Below are 13501 nucleotides of genomic sequence, written 5' to 3' on the forward strand. Positions count from 1 at the left end.
AAGTGAAATGGCTAAGCATGTTTTCACGCAACATATCACAAATATCAGGCCAGAAGGCAGACTGTCACTTAAACAAAAAAAACTGGTTGAGCTGCATGTAAAAATGGAGCTCCTCTTCATTGGTAGGTTTCCGATATTTTTGTTAGAAACCAAGATAGTATGGTTAAGTATAGATAACAAAATACTCAGAGTAAGAAATGTATATGCAGATATAATCTTTTTTCACACCTATAGACATTATGCTTTCATTAAGAAATTTCATTAATTTTTGACACACGAAGAGAGATGGTACTTGAACCTTAATTATATTTATTATTAATGTTCACTTGACAATTTTTATGAATGGTGTTTTTATTCATATAAATTCAGAACATGTTTTATTGTTTGAATATCTATATATTAAATAACTAAATTATATCAAAGGTTATCTTGATTTTTCATCTTAAAATCCCTTTCCCCTTGAGGAACATCTCATAATACAAACTTAAATCTGGTTCACAAAAAAAGAAATTCAAGCAAGATTGTGCTGAAAGCAAAGGAAGACAAACTCTTTTTGTGTTAAAGTTTTGAAACAAATAAATGAAAATCAGCTAAAACTTTCTATTCAAGGTCTAATGTAAATAGTTACCATGAGTCGAATGTTGTTAATTCGAGTAAATCAACTAATCGTAATTAAAGATGAAATAATACTTATACGAATGAAAACATTACAGAATATCTTGTTACAGAAAAATAAAGTGACTCTCTACAGCCAAATATGATCACAACTGAAGGATCACTTTCAAAAATATTCCTTAGAAGAAATAACAGTTCAGTGGCTTTGACGCTGATATACTCTCATCAATTAAAAGACATTGACGAGACATTGACAAGACAAGAAGATGTAAGATGTTGTCCTTTTCCTGGAAGAGAGACTTAGCCTTTCGTGTATCATCAAAGAGAATTAATTCGCCTGGTAATGGTAATGTTAGTAATAATTGGACTGGTCAGTCATTACTATTTAGTTCTAAGGAAACATGTAGAGAGAGTTGCAGAGCCTGTCATCTTCAAGTCCAATATTTATTAGGTGATTCTCAGAATGAATTCGTAGCTACCTTTGCTCAGCAGATACGTCACATTATTTTAAAGGAAAGACTTGGGACAAAATAATTTTTCAAAGTAGATAGAACACCTGATTCATCTAAACAAGAACAGATGATTTTTAATATGAAGTATGTATCCGTGCTATCAGAATTTTCATCATTTGTCATTCAAGAAAGGGTTCAAAGATTTATTAATTGTTATAAGAAAACCAGAGCAAGTATTTCTGATATAATACGTGATTGCTTAGCTGATCATGAAATATCAATAATGGATCACAAAGCCCGCTGATAAAAAAATGGACTCAAGGATAATGGTGCTCAAGCTCTATTACTAAAAATTAATCGCATGGCTAATTTCTAGCCGTGTGCTTGTGAAGCACATGCAGCAAAATGTCGGACAGAAGCTCAGACATTCTTTAAAATAGTTCAAAAGCTTTACGAATTTTTCACTTGTAATTAACAATGGGGCATTTTTCCCAAGAAAACAGGCTGTTCTATTCATGGACCTTCGGGAACACGATGGCAAACAAAATGCCTAGCCTGGGGTCAAGCCTTTTCCAGCTCATCTTCCTTGGATTCTGGAAGCATTATCAGAAACCTTTCGACTTATTCTTACATCTAAAACAAGAATTGAAATCAAATGTATAACTGACTGTATGCAGTCATTTTCTTGCTTCTGGATGGTTGAAATCTGGTTAAAAGTAACCGTGATTATTGTGCAGCACAAAAACATAATTCAGGCCCACATAGTTACCATTGGTATTGAACTGAACAACACTGAAAATTTGTTGATTTAAATAAAAATGTTGTGTGAACAGTTGGAACTCATTTCTTAATTGAGCTAATTTGGTTGGAAATAATATGAATCTTCTGATATAACTGCCTGCAAAAGAGTTCCCAAGTATTTTCAGAATAAAAACGACGCTTAACCCATGCCCTACTAAGAAGAAAATAAAATTGTGAAGGAGGCAAAATTCTGATAAAAAACATTCTATAAGATCGTAAATTCTGTTATTGCTGGTTTCGCTGCAAGATATAAAACAGCCATGGATAGTAATTGGACTTCTCTTTTTGTATGACAATATCTAGATATATCAGAGATCAATTTACATTAAAACATGAGAGCTTTATGCCAAGTACAAAACTCATGTGTCACATGTCTTAGTGAAGGAAAAGAAACATCTAAAGGTCATCCACAGTTTGGTGATATGATACTAATATGATACATATGATACTATGATATGACACTGTATTAAAATCCCTCGGATATTCTAAACAAACTACACAAATCCAAGCTAAATCCAATTTCCCAAAACGTTTCTGTGACCCTTAAAATTTTTTGCACAATTTCAATCACAGTCGTAAAGTTGAGCCTTTTTAGCAAGCTGAAACTGATAGAACTTATTTGTTCTCCACCACTGCCTAAAACAAACTAACTGATCTGAGAATCTTTGCAATTGAAAACTAAATAGCCCATACTTTAAATTTCTGCAGAATCATTGATCATTCTGCCAGACTGAAAGCAACGAAAGTACACTTTTAACAATGAAAATCAAACAGTTAACAGTCGTTTGGCCTAATTCTTGATGACGAGAAACCCACTTGAAATAGAAATGTATCTCAAAACGGTTAATATGGTTATTAACACTTTTATTGATAAGTAGAGAACAACGTTTTGACCTTCCTCCAGCCATTCTGAGATACACATTTGGCCTAATGATGATAAACTCATTTATGAACTATAATACAAGAAAAACTATAAACCTGATTTGTATTCAAACCAGTTATATCTTATTTTCCTATTAAAACTTAAATATTTAAGGGCACTTATATATTGATTTCATATATCCACCTTATTAAACAACTATGAAACTCATTCTATATGATTTTTTTTCTCTTTATTAAGTTTATTCATTTGCTGAATAAAATTTATGTGATTTTCTTTTAGGCAGCAATGTGTTTGTGTGCTAGTGCATATGTCACATGTATGGTGATATAATTATTTATTGGTTCCTTAAAAAAGGTTAGCCCATTTTCATCTGAGCAGTTTGACGAAATGTTATTAAAAGTGGCTTGGACATATATTTAGTTTGATTTCATATACAAAAATATACATGATAAAATACTGATTAAACATACTTTGTGTTATAAAATAAACCTAAAGCGTCATGTTAATTACTGTGTTTAATTTAAGTAAACTATTGGCTAACAGATCCATACTAACACACTCAAAGTATTACATCAAACTGTTAAATTTATAACAAAAACACAATAGGTTATTAAAATATATATAGTAAATCTATCAAGATGAAATGTGATATTGCATGCTTTTAATCTAAGTTTGGATAAATTACTTTATTAAGGAATCACATATTTAAACTTGTTGACATGTATATCTGGGTCTGAGGAAAGGGGCTACATATAACAATCCTTTCCCAGGGTTTGGGGAAGTTCTTGGTATCCCTGTATACTGGTGTGCTTCAAGGATTACTATATTTACAGCATCTAGCCAAGACGGACTAGGTTCGTGATGTAAGTATTGAAGACATTCTAGTGTAGGACAGAAGTTCGAGCAAAGATTAAATCAAAAACAAGATGCAGCCACCTTTTAGCAGGATGAGCAAATGGTGCAATAACATGAGAAAAATTAGCTATTCGTACCATAGTCGTGTTTTGCACACTTAACAACAGACATGCTAATAAGGCCAAACAATCTCCATTCTTTTAAAGCACTTCCATCTATCAAGAATCTATGGGTAACTCATGCAGGCACGCACTACTATAGCAAGAGTTACTAAAATCATACGCATAAGATTTCATCGAGAAATAGAGCTGAAGAACATTATATTTGTATGCTTTATGAAAGTCGTATTTGCTGTATTCTGTATTATTTGGTACTGATGATCAGTAAGAGTATTACACAGCTAGATAAGATTGAAAAGATACAAAACACATCTGATCACGGGAAATATCCTCAGTCTCTTACACCTCACAAGCCTCAGCACTATCACAGAATACCAACATCACTAACAAGCGAATTTTTTCACAAGGAATTTGCAGTGTAAAGATAGTGCAATCCGACATTGTGCCATTGTCATTCTTTAATTGGATCATTACAGCTACACAGTGACATTGCAACAACTAACCCAAAGAAACATGTCTTAAAGGTATTTCAGGAGGGAGTAATGGATAGACGCCACTGATACAATTGTTCAAAGAGATTCTACATCAGATACAGTACAGTTGTGTTGACTGGATATCAACCTTCCCTGTGCTATTTAAGCAGAAATGGCAACCAAAGGTGGCGGTCTTCAACTTTGTAATGTAATGAAATCGCTGCAAAACAATGGACAATAGTTATTGTTAGAAAAACAAAACGTAGAGAATAAATAGAATAAAATAGAATCACAAGGGTATTGGTATATCTCTTTTGCCTCCTACGAGATAATAAACCTTCAATCGAATATTCAATACCTATCATTTGTGGTATTCTCAGATTGCACTGATTATGCTTAGTGTTAGTATGAGCCGGATCTGCACAATAACAGAATTGTCAAGTATTGTAATATGAAGACCGTGCCTGAATTTTTCTATCTTTCAAATGAATCTGACTTGTAAGAAGTGAGTGAATACAAACTTGTGCACAATCACAATATTTATTCACAACGAAAAATAAATCTTAAGTGTGCCCTTTACTAGAAAGCATTTTCTATATCTGTATATTTATCTTAAGCGAATTGACGTGTGTTTTTTGTTTCTAGAACAATAGTTTACAGGCGAATTTATCTGAAACCTGTACTGTTTCCATGGATTTCATTGTATCGTCCAGTAAATGATAAACCCCGACATTATATACACAAATAAAGTAAAAGCCAGGTCGTTCAGGGCATGCATGCAACCCAAATGACTGTAGGCTACTTTACTTCAGTATAAGGAAAAGTTATACCCTTGGGACATCACCTAATTCATCCCCCAAAAAGACCATTATTTTGTCTAGTTTCATGCATAACTAGACTGAAAGAAACTTAATTTTTCTCTTTACTGATTTTCTATATTGGAAGTTAAACATAGTTGGTAAACATAAACATTTTGAAAATTTCTAAACAATACAAAACACATATTATTGTTTTATTAAATAAGATAGGAAGTGCATGATATGCTTAGATATCATTTGTTGTGTCCTAGATATTTCAATTAAAATGTTGTTCCGTTACCTGAAGCGAACAGAGCACAGATAACCCATTATTGTAGCGTTACGCTTAATAATAAACCAACACAGAAACATTTATGATGTTTATCTGATTGATAAAATCTATTTCAAAGAAGAAAAGAATGTTTTAACTTACGTAATGAAGTAATATCTAGGATTTTAAAATTAACACGACGAGAAAATTCATTATCATTCGAATAGATTAAATGTTGCAGGGTGTGTATATTTAAGTTAATGGCTATGGAAAATTAATCACGAATTTTAAGTACAGAGATAAGTTGACTCGTATGAATAAATAATAACAATTCACGGTGAATATAAAATAATAATATTTTATTTGAATTTTAAATTATATTTAATAACAGAATCAACAAAAGTTAAAATTATTGTATTTAAGCTAAGCAAAAATCTCAGACAGATGACACTACACTCTACTAACTGATGAGATGCGCCATATTGTGTAATACTCTTAGCAGTAGGACAAGCAGGTTTATTTGCGTTAAATAAAGTTACAGTTATCGCTAGCAATAACACAACTTATAAAAGGTTGTACTTTTGTGAAAAACAAACTGTAAGTAGTGTTGGACCATAGTTTATACGTAAGCTTAGAACTAGCATAAAATTTTACGAAGCTAATTTTTTCTTAGTTTTCTTTAAATTTGTAAGTTATATAACCTAAACGTAAATTAACAGTAAACGATGTGGACTTAAGTTATGATAATTAGGCGAACAGTGTATTATGCAACTTACAAATTCGATTATTGTAAGTTATTCGTAGCATAAGTGTTAAACATATGGACATTTAAACTATTTATGGTTTAGCCCTTAAAGCTACCCTTTTCACTCACTGTCAAGAAATTTGGTTATTAAAACCCTCCCTATATTTTTCGAAATATCGCTGACTTCTCTAACAGTTTCAGTCTTACCAATACGTTTTATTGTGTAAGGTACTAGCATTCATTACTGCAGATACTGAGTTAGTAATTCATTTCTTCATAAAGTTCTTTATCCTGCTTATGTCAATTTTAGAGAAATAACTATTTTAACTCTATTTGATCTGGCTTTTTCGAAATTTTTCACTTCTTTTGACGAATGTGCTTATCTTAAATTTAAAAGTTTATTTTTAATTTCTAAGAACTGTCTTGCATAGCCTGTTAACTCATCCCATTTCACTAAAGATAAATATTTTGTGATCTCAGAATTGAGTTTCTGAAAACTAGAAATTAAAGTTTAATTTTTCTTTGTACCATCATAGAACAACAAATCAAATCTGTTTGGTGAGATTAACTATATGAATTTCCATTTACACCCTCAAAATCTGATTGTATCATGTGGGTAAATTCAACCATTGGTTGTTATGCTTGTCTTCAGCCCCTTCTGTAGACACTTTTTCACCTACTGTAAAATAACTTGAACCTGTAACTTCTAATTATTTTTCATATTCTAAATCTAACCAGTCCATAGTAATATCTGTTATAGTATTCCATTTCAATTTAAACCATGAGTTTGTACAGTTTGTACTTTTATATTTCAAACAGTAAAATAATAACAAAACTTACTTCAGATTTTATTTCTAAATATAAGTTTGTTTTTAAACTATTATACAAATTTTCATCTTTTAAGTTTTTTTTTCACAATCTGTGTGTCTGAGCTATCAATTTTCCATTCCCAGTTTTTCAAACTCTCTCAACACTAATTCAATTTCAGCTGTTTTTAGTGAATACAGTTAGATCTTTTACAAACATCCTGATTAACTAAGCTGCTTAAACTGAGACCACTTTTACCCTCAACTCTGTTCTACAGATTCAATCAGTCCATTGTTGATTGAAGTTAATTCTGTATAAAATATCATGTAAGACCTGTTCACTATTAAATAATTCATTATTTCACCCTATGTTTAGCCTATGTGTCTATATCCATAAACCTTTAAAAGGAGTTATCTGTACTTTTTAGGTAGCTGTAATGTTACATTTTATCTCCTGGTAAGCAAGTTATAGTGATAGGTTTATATGCTTCCATTGTCATATAACTTTATTACAGAGTGATTGGTTTATATGCTTCCATTGTCATATAACTTTATTACAGAGTGATTGGTTTATATGCTTCCATTGTCATATAACTTTATTACAGAGTGATTGGTTTATGTGCTTCCATTGTCATATAACTTTATTACAGAGTGATTGGTTTATGTGCTTCCATTGTCATATAACTTTATTACAGAGTGATTGGTTTATGTGCTTCCATTGTCATATAACTTTATTACAGAGTGATTGGTTTATGTGCTTCCATTGTCATATAACTTTATTACAGAGTGATTGGTTTATGTGCTTCCATTGTCATATAACTTTATTACAGAGTGATAGGTTTATGTGCTTCCATTGTCATATAACTTTATTACAGAGTGATAGGTTTATGTGCTTCCATTGTCATATAACTTTATTACAGAGTGATAGGTTTATGTGCTTCCATTGTCATATAACTTTATTACAGAGTGATAGGTTTATGTGCTTCCATTGTCATATAACTTTATTACAGAGTGATAGGTTTATGTGCTTCCATTGTCATATAACTTTATTACAGAGTGATAGGTTTATGTGCTTCCATTGTCATATAACTTTATTACAGAGTGATAGGTTTATGTGCTTCCATTGTCATATAACTTTATTACAGAGTGATAGGTTTATGTGCTTCCATTGTCATATAACTTTATTACTGTATTTGATCTTCCCATTATGCAAACATTTTGGTCATCCAGTTCCTTATTGAAAGTAATCAAAGATTCAAAGTTGTTTAGCATAGTACTTGAATGTTAAATGAATCAACCTCTACAGCCTTAAATATGTTTACTACTGTACAATTTCACATTTTCAATTTTCCCCCAATCTACCTTTGCCATAACTAACCATCTACCTTGTTTTTTTTCTTTATTGACCCTAACAGCCACTTTACCTTCTTACTTTTCAATTCTCAAAAGAAGTTTATTTTAACCATTTTTTTATTTATTTATTAGAATTTTTAGAAAGAAGTAAAGTGTGTTATATTGTTGAAATAATGTCTGTTATATTGTTGAAACTTTTAACATGATTTTAAATATATAAATTAAGAACAAAAACTCTTTACATACATAACTAAAAACAAATGTAACAAGGAACATCCAAGTGTGTTTAACTTTTGAAATTCCATCTTTTATATTCTAGTCCTTTGATTAGTTTTTTTTATGGAAGTCTGTGATTTGGTTATCTGTTAATATATCCATGTACAAGCATTATCATATAGCCGCATTATAAAGGCTTCAAGTACAAGCATTATCATATAGCCTCGTTATAAAGCCTTTATGTACAAGCATTATCATATAGCCTCGTTATAAAGCCTTCATGTACAAGCATTATCACATAGCCGCGTTATAAAGCCTTCAAGTACAAGCATTATCACATAGCCGCGTTATAAAGCCTTCAAGTACAAGCATTATCACATAGCCGCGTTATAAAGCCTTCAAGTACAAGCATTATCACATAGCCGCGTTATAAAGCCTTCATGTACAAGCATTATCACATAGCCGCGTTATAAAGCCTTCATGTACAAGCACCATCACATAGCCGCGTTATAAAGCCTTCATGTACAAGCACCATCATATAGCCGCGTTATAAAGCCTTCATGTACAAGCATTATCATATAGCCGCGTTATAAAGCCTTCATGTACAAGCACCATCATATAGCCGCGTTATAAAGCCTTCATGTACAAGCACCATCATATAGCCGCGTTATAAAGCCTTCATGTACAAGCACCATCATATAGCCGCGTTATAAAGCCTTCATGTACAAGCATTATCATATAGCCGCGTTATAAAGCCTTCATGTACAAGCATTATCATATACCCGCGTTATAAAGCCTTCATGTACAAGCATTATCATATAGCCGCGTTATAAAGCCTTCATGTACAAACATTATCCTATAGCCCTGTTATAAAGCCTTCATGTACAAACATTATCCTATAGCCATGTTATAAAGCCTTCATGTACAAACACTATCCTATAGCCATGTTATAAAGCCTTCATGTACAAACACTATCCTATAGCCACGTTATAAAGCCTTCATGTACAAGCACCATCATATAGCCATGTTATAAAGCCTTCATGTTAATAAATTTCTTCATACTTGCCATCATTTATTTTTGATATAGTTTTATCTAGACTTCATAGAAATGATTATGAAATTAGATTATTAGTTTATTGTGTGTTAATTGTATTAGAAGAAAGACCAGAAAAACATACTTTGTGTAACACTACCTCATTTAAACTAACCAGAAAGATGCACAATAGATTTCTATTAAGTTCAATAATAATAATAATAAATAATTAGAAAATTACAACAAAGATAATAACTGTCAGCTAACAAAGTAATGATGTAATGTCATACTATATACAGAATTGTTATGTAGCTACTGTTAACTGTAACTTAATAATGATGTAATGTCATACTATATACAGAATTGCTATGTAGCTACTGTTAACTGTAACTTAATAATAATGTAATGTCATACTATATACAGAATTGTTATGAAGCTACTGTTAACTGTAACTTAATAATAATGTAATGTCATACTATATACAGAATTGTTATGAAGCTAGTGTTAACTGTAACTTAATAATGATGTAATGTCATATTATATACAGAATCGTTATGTAGCTACTGTTAACTGTAACTTAATGATGATGTAATGTCATACTATATACAGAATCGTTATATAGCTAGTGTTAACTGTAACTTAATGATGATGTAATGTCATACTATATACAGAATCGTTATGTAGCTAGTGTTAACTGTAACTTGATGTAATGTCATACTATATACAGAATCGTTATGAAGCTAGTGTTAACTGTAACTTAATAATGATGTAATGTCATACTATATACAGAATCGTTATGAAGCTAGTGTTAACTGTAACTTAATAATGATGTAATGTCATACTATATACAGAATCGTTATGAAGCTAGTGTTAACTGTAACTTAATAATGATGTAATGTCATACTATATACAGAATTGTTATGAAGCTAGTGCTAACTGTAACTTAATGATGTAATGTCATACTATATACAGAATTGTTATATAGCTAGTGTTAACTGTAACTTAATGATGTAATGTCATACTATATACAGAATCATTATGAAGCTAGTGTTAACTGTAACTTAATAATGATGTAATGTCATACTATATACAGAATCGTTATGAAGCTAGTGTTAACTGTAACTTAATAATGATGTAATGTCATACTATATACAGAATTGTTATGTAGCTAGTGTTGACTGTAACTTAATAATTATGTAATGTCATACTATATACAGAATTGTTATGAAGCTAGTGTTAACTGTAACTTAATAATGATGTAATGTCATACTATATACAGAATCGTTATGTAGCTAGTGTTAACTGTAACTTAATGATGTAATGTCATACTATATACAGAATTGTTATGAAGCTAGTGCTAACTGTAACTTAATGATGTAATGTCATACTATATACAGAATTGTTATATAGCTAGTGTTAACTGTAACTTAATGATGTAATGTCATACTATATACAGAATCATTATGAAGCTAGTGTTAACTGTAACTTAATAATGATGTAATGTCATACTATATACAGAATCGTTATGAAGCTAGTGTTAACTGTAACTTAATAATGATGTAATGTCATACTATATACAGAATTGTTATGTAGCTAGTGTTGACTGTAACTTAATAATTATGTAATGTCATACTATATACAGAATTGTTATGAAGCTAGTGTTAACTGTAACTTAATAATGATGTAATGTCATACTATATACAGAATTGTTATGAAGCTAGTGTTAACTGTAACTTAATGATGATGTAATGTCATACTATATACAGAATTGTTATGAAGCTAGTGTTAACTGTAACTTAATGATGATGTAATGTCATACTATATACAGAATCGTTATGTAGCTAGTGTTAACTGTAACTTGATGTAATGTCATACTATATACAGAATCGTTATGAAGCTAGTGTTAACTGTAACTTAATAATGATGTAATGTCATACTATATACAGAATCGTTATGAAGCTAGTGTTAACTGTAACTTAATAATGATGTAATGTCATACTATATACAGAATCGTTATGAAGCTAGTGTTAACTGTAACTTAATAATGATGTAATGTCATACTATATACAGAATTGTTATGAAGCTAGTGCTAACTGTAACTTAATGATGTAATGTCATACTATATACAGAATTGTTATGAAGCTAGTGTTAACTGTAACTTAATAATGATGTAATGTCATACTATATACAGAATCGTTATGAAGCTAGTGCTAACTGTAACTTAATGATGTAATGTCATACTATATACAGAATTGTTATATAGCTAGTGTTAACTGTAACTTAATGATGTAATGTCATACTATATACAGAATCATTATGAAGCTAGTGTTAACTGTAACTTAATAATGATGTAATGTCATACTATATACAGAATCGTTATGAAGCTAGTGTTAACTGTAACTTAATAATGATGTAATGTCATACTATATACAGAATTGTTATGTAGCTAGTGTTGACTGTAACTTAATAATTATGTAATGTCATACTATATACAGAATTGTTATGAAGCTAGTGTTAACTGTAACTTAATAATGATGTAATGTCATACTATATACAGAATCGTTATGTAGCTAGTGTTAACTGTAACTTAATGATGTAATGTCATACTATATACAGAATTGTTATGAAGCTAGTGCTAACTGTAACTTAATGATGTAATGTCATACTATATACAGAATTGTTATATAGCTAGTGTTAACTGTAACTTAATGATGTAATGTCATACTATATACAGAATCATTATGAAGCTAGTGTTAACTGTAACTTAATAATGATGTAATGTCATACTATATACAGAATCATTATGAAGCTAGTGTTAACTGTAACTTAATAATGATGTAATGTCATACTATATACAGAATCGTTATGAAGCTAGTGTTAACTGTAACTTAATAATGATGTAATGTCATACTATATACAGAATTGTTATGTAGCTAGTGTTGACTGTAACTTAATAATTATGTAATGTCATACTATATACAGAATCGTTATGAAGCTAGTGTTAACTGTAACTTAATAATGATGTAATGTCATACTATATACAGAATCGTTATGAAGCTAGTGTTAACTGTAACTTAATGATGTAATGTCATACTATATACAGAATTGTTATGTAGCTAGTGTTGACTGTAACTTAATAATTATGTAATGTCATACTATATACAGAATTGTTATGAAGCTAGTGTTAACTGTAACTTAATAATGATGTAATGTCATACTATATACAGAATCGTTATATAGCTAGTGTTAACTGTAACTTAATAATGATGTAATGTCATACTATATACAGAATCGTTATGAAGCTAGTGTTAACTGTAACTTAATAATGATGTAATGTCATACTATATACAGAATCGTTATATAGCTAGTGTTAACTGTAACTTAATGATGTAATGTCATACTATATACAGAATTGTTATATAGCTAGTGTTAACTGTAACTTAATAATGATGTAATGTCATACTATATACAGAATCGTTATGAAGCTAGTGTTAACTGTAACTTAACAATGATGTAATGTCATACTATATACAGAATTGTTATGTAGCTAGTGTTAACTGTAACTTAATAATGATGTAATGTCATACTATATACAGAATTGTTATGTAGCTAGTGTTAACTGTAACTTAATAATGATGTAATGTCATACTATATACAGAATTGTTATGAAGCTAGTGCTAACTGTAACTTAATGATGTAATGTCATACTATATACAGAATTGTTATATAGCTAGTGTTAACTGTAACTTAATGATGTAATGTCATACTATATACAGAATCATTATGAAGCTAGTGTTAACTGTAACTTAATAATGATGTAATGTCATACTATATACAGAATTGTTATATAGCTAGTGTTAACTTTAACTTAATAATGATGTAATGTCATACTATATGCAGAATTGTTATATAGCTAGTGTTAATAATGTGATGTGAACTCAGTACTGGTCTGTACACTAAAGTTCAATATTGCCCTGAACAATATAGAAAGGGATTATAACATGTAAAAGAATATTTTTTCAAGGTCATGACACTTTGTAAAACCACGATCATTATCAAACATTGTGTTGAATGTCCCTTAG

The 13501-nt window shown here is 30.3% G+C and overlaps 1 pseudogene across 1 annotated transcript in view; it reads left to right on the forward strand.

Moving 5' to 3' along the window:
• The first annotated feature begins 5704 nt into the window (after positions 1-5704).
• Positions 5705-13501, forward strand: part of LOC143233389 (ubiquitin conjugation factor E4 A-like) — a 56127-nt pseudogene continuing 48330 nt past the window's right edge. Inside the window, exon 1 of the transcript XR_013018117.1 lies at positions 5705-5863. The product of XR_013018117.1 is annotated as a ubiquitin conjugation factor E4 A-like (transcript). The remainder of the gene's footprint in view (positions 5864-13501) is intronic.

The sequence above is a fragment of the Tachypleus tridentatus genome, chromosome 12 (genome assembly GCF_004210375.1).
Source record: "Tachypleus tridentatus isolate NWPU-2018 chromosome 12, ASM421037v1, whole genome shotgun sequence".
Taxonomy (NCBI): Eukaryota; Metazoa; Arthropoda; class Merostomata; order Xiphosura; family Limulidae; genus Tachypleus; species Tachypleus tridentatus.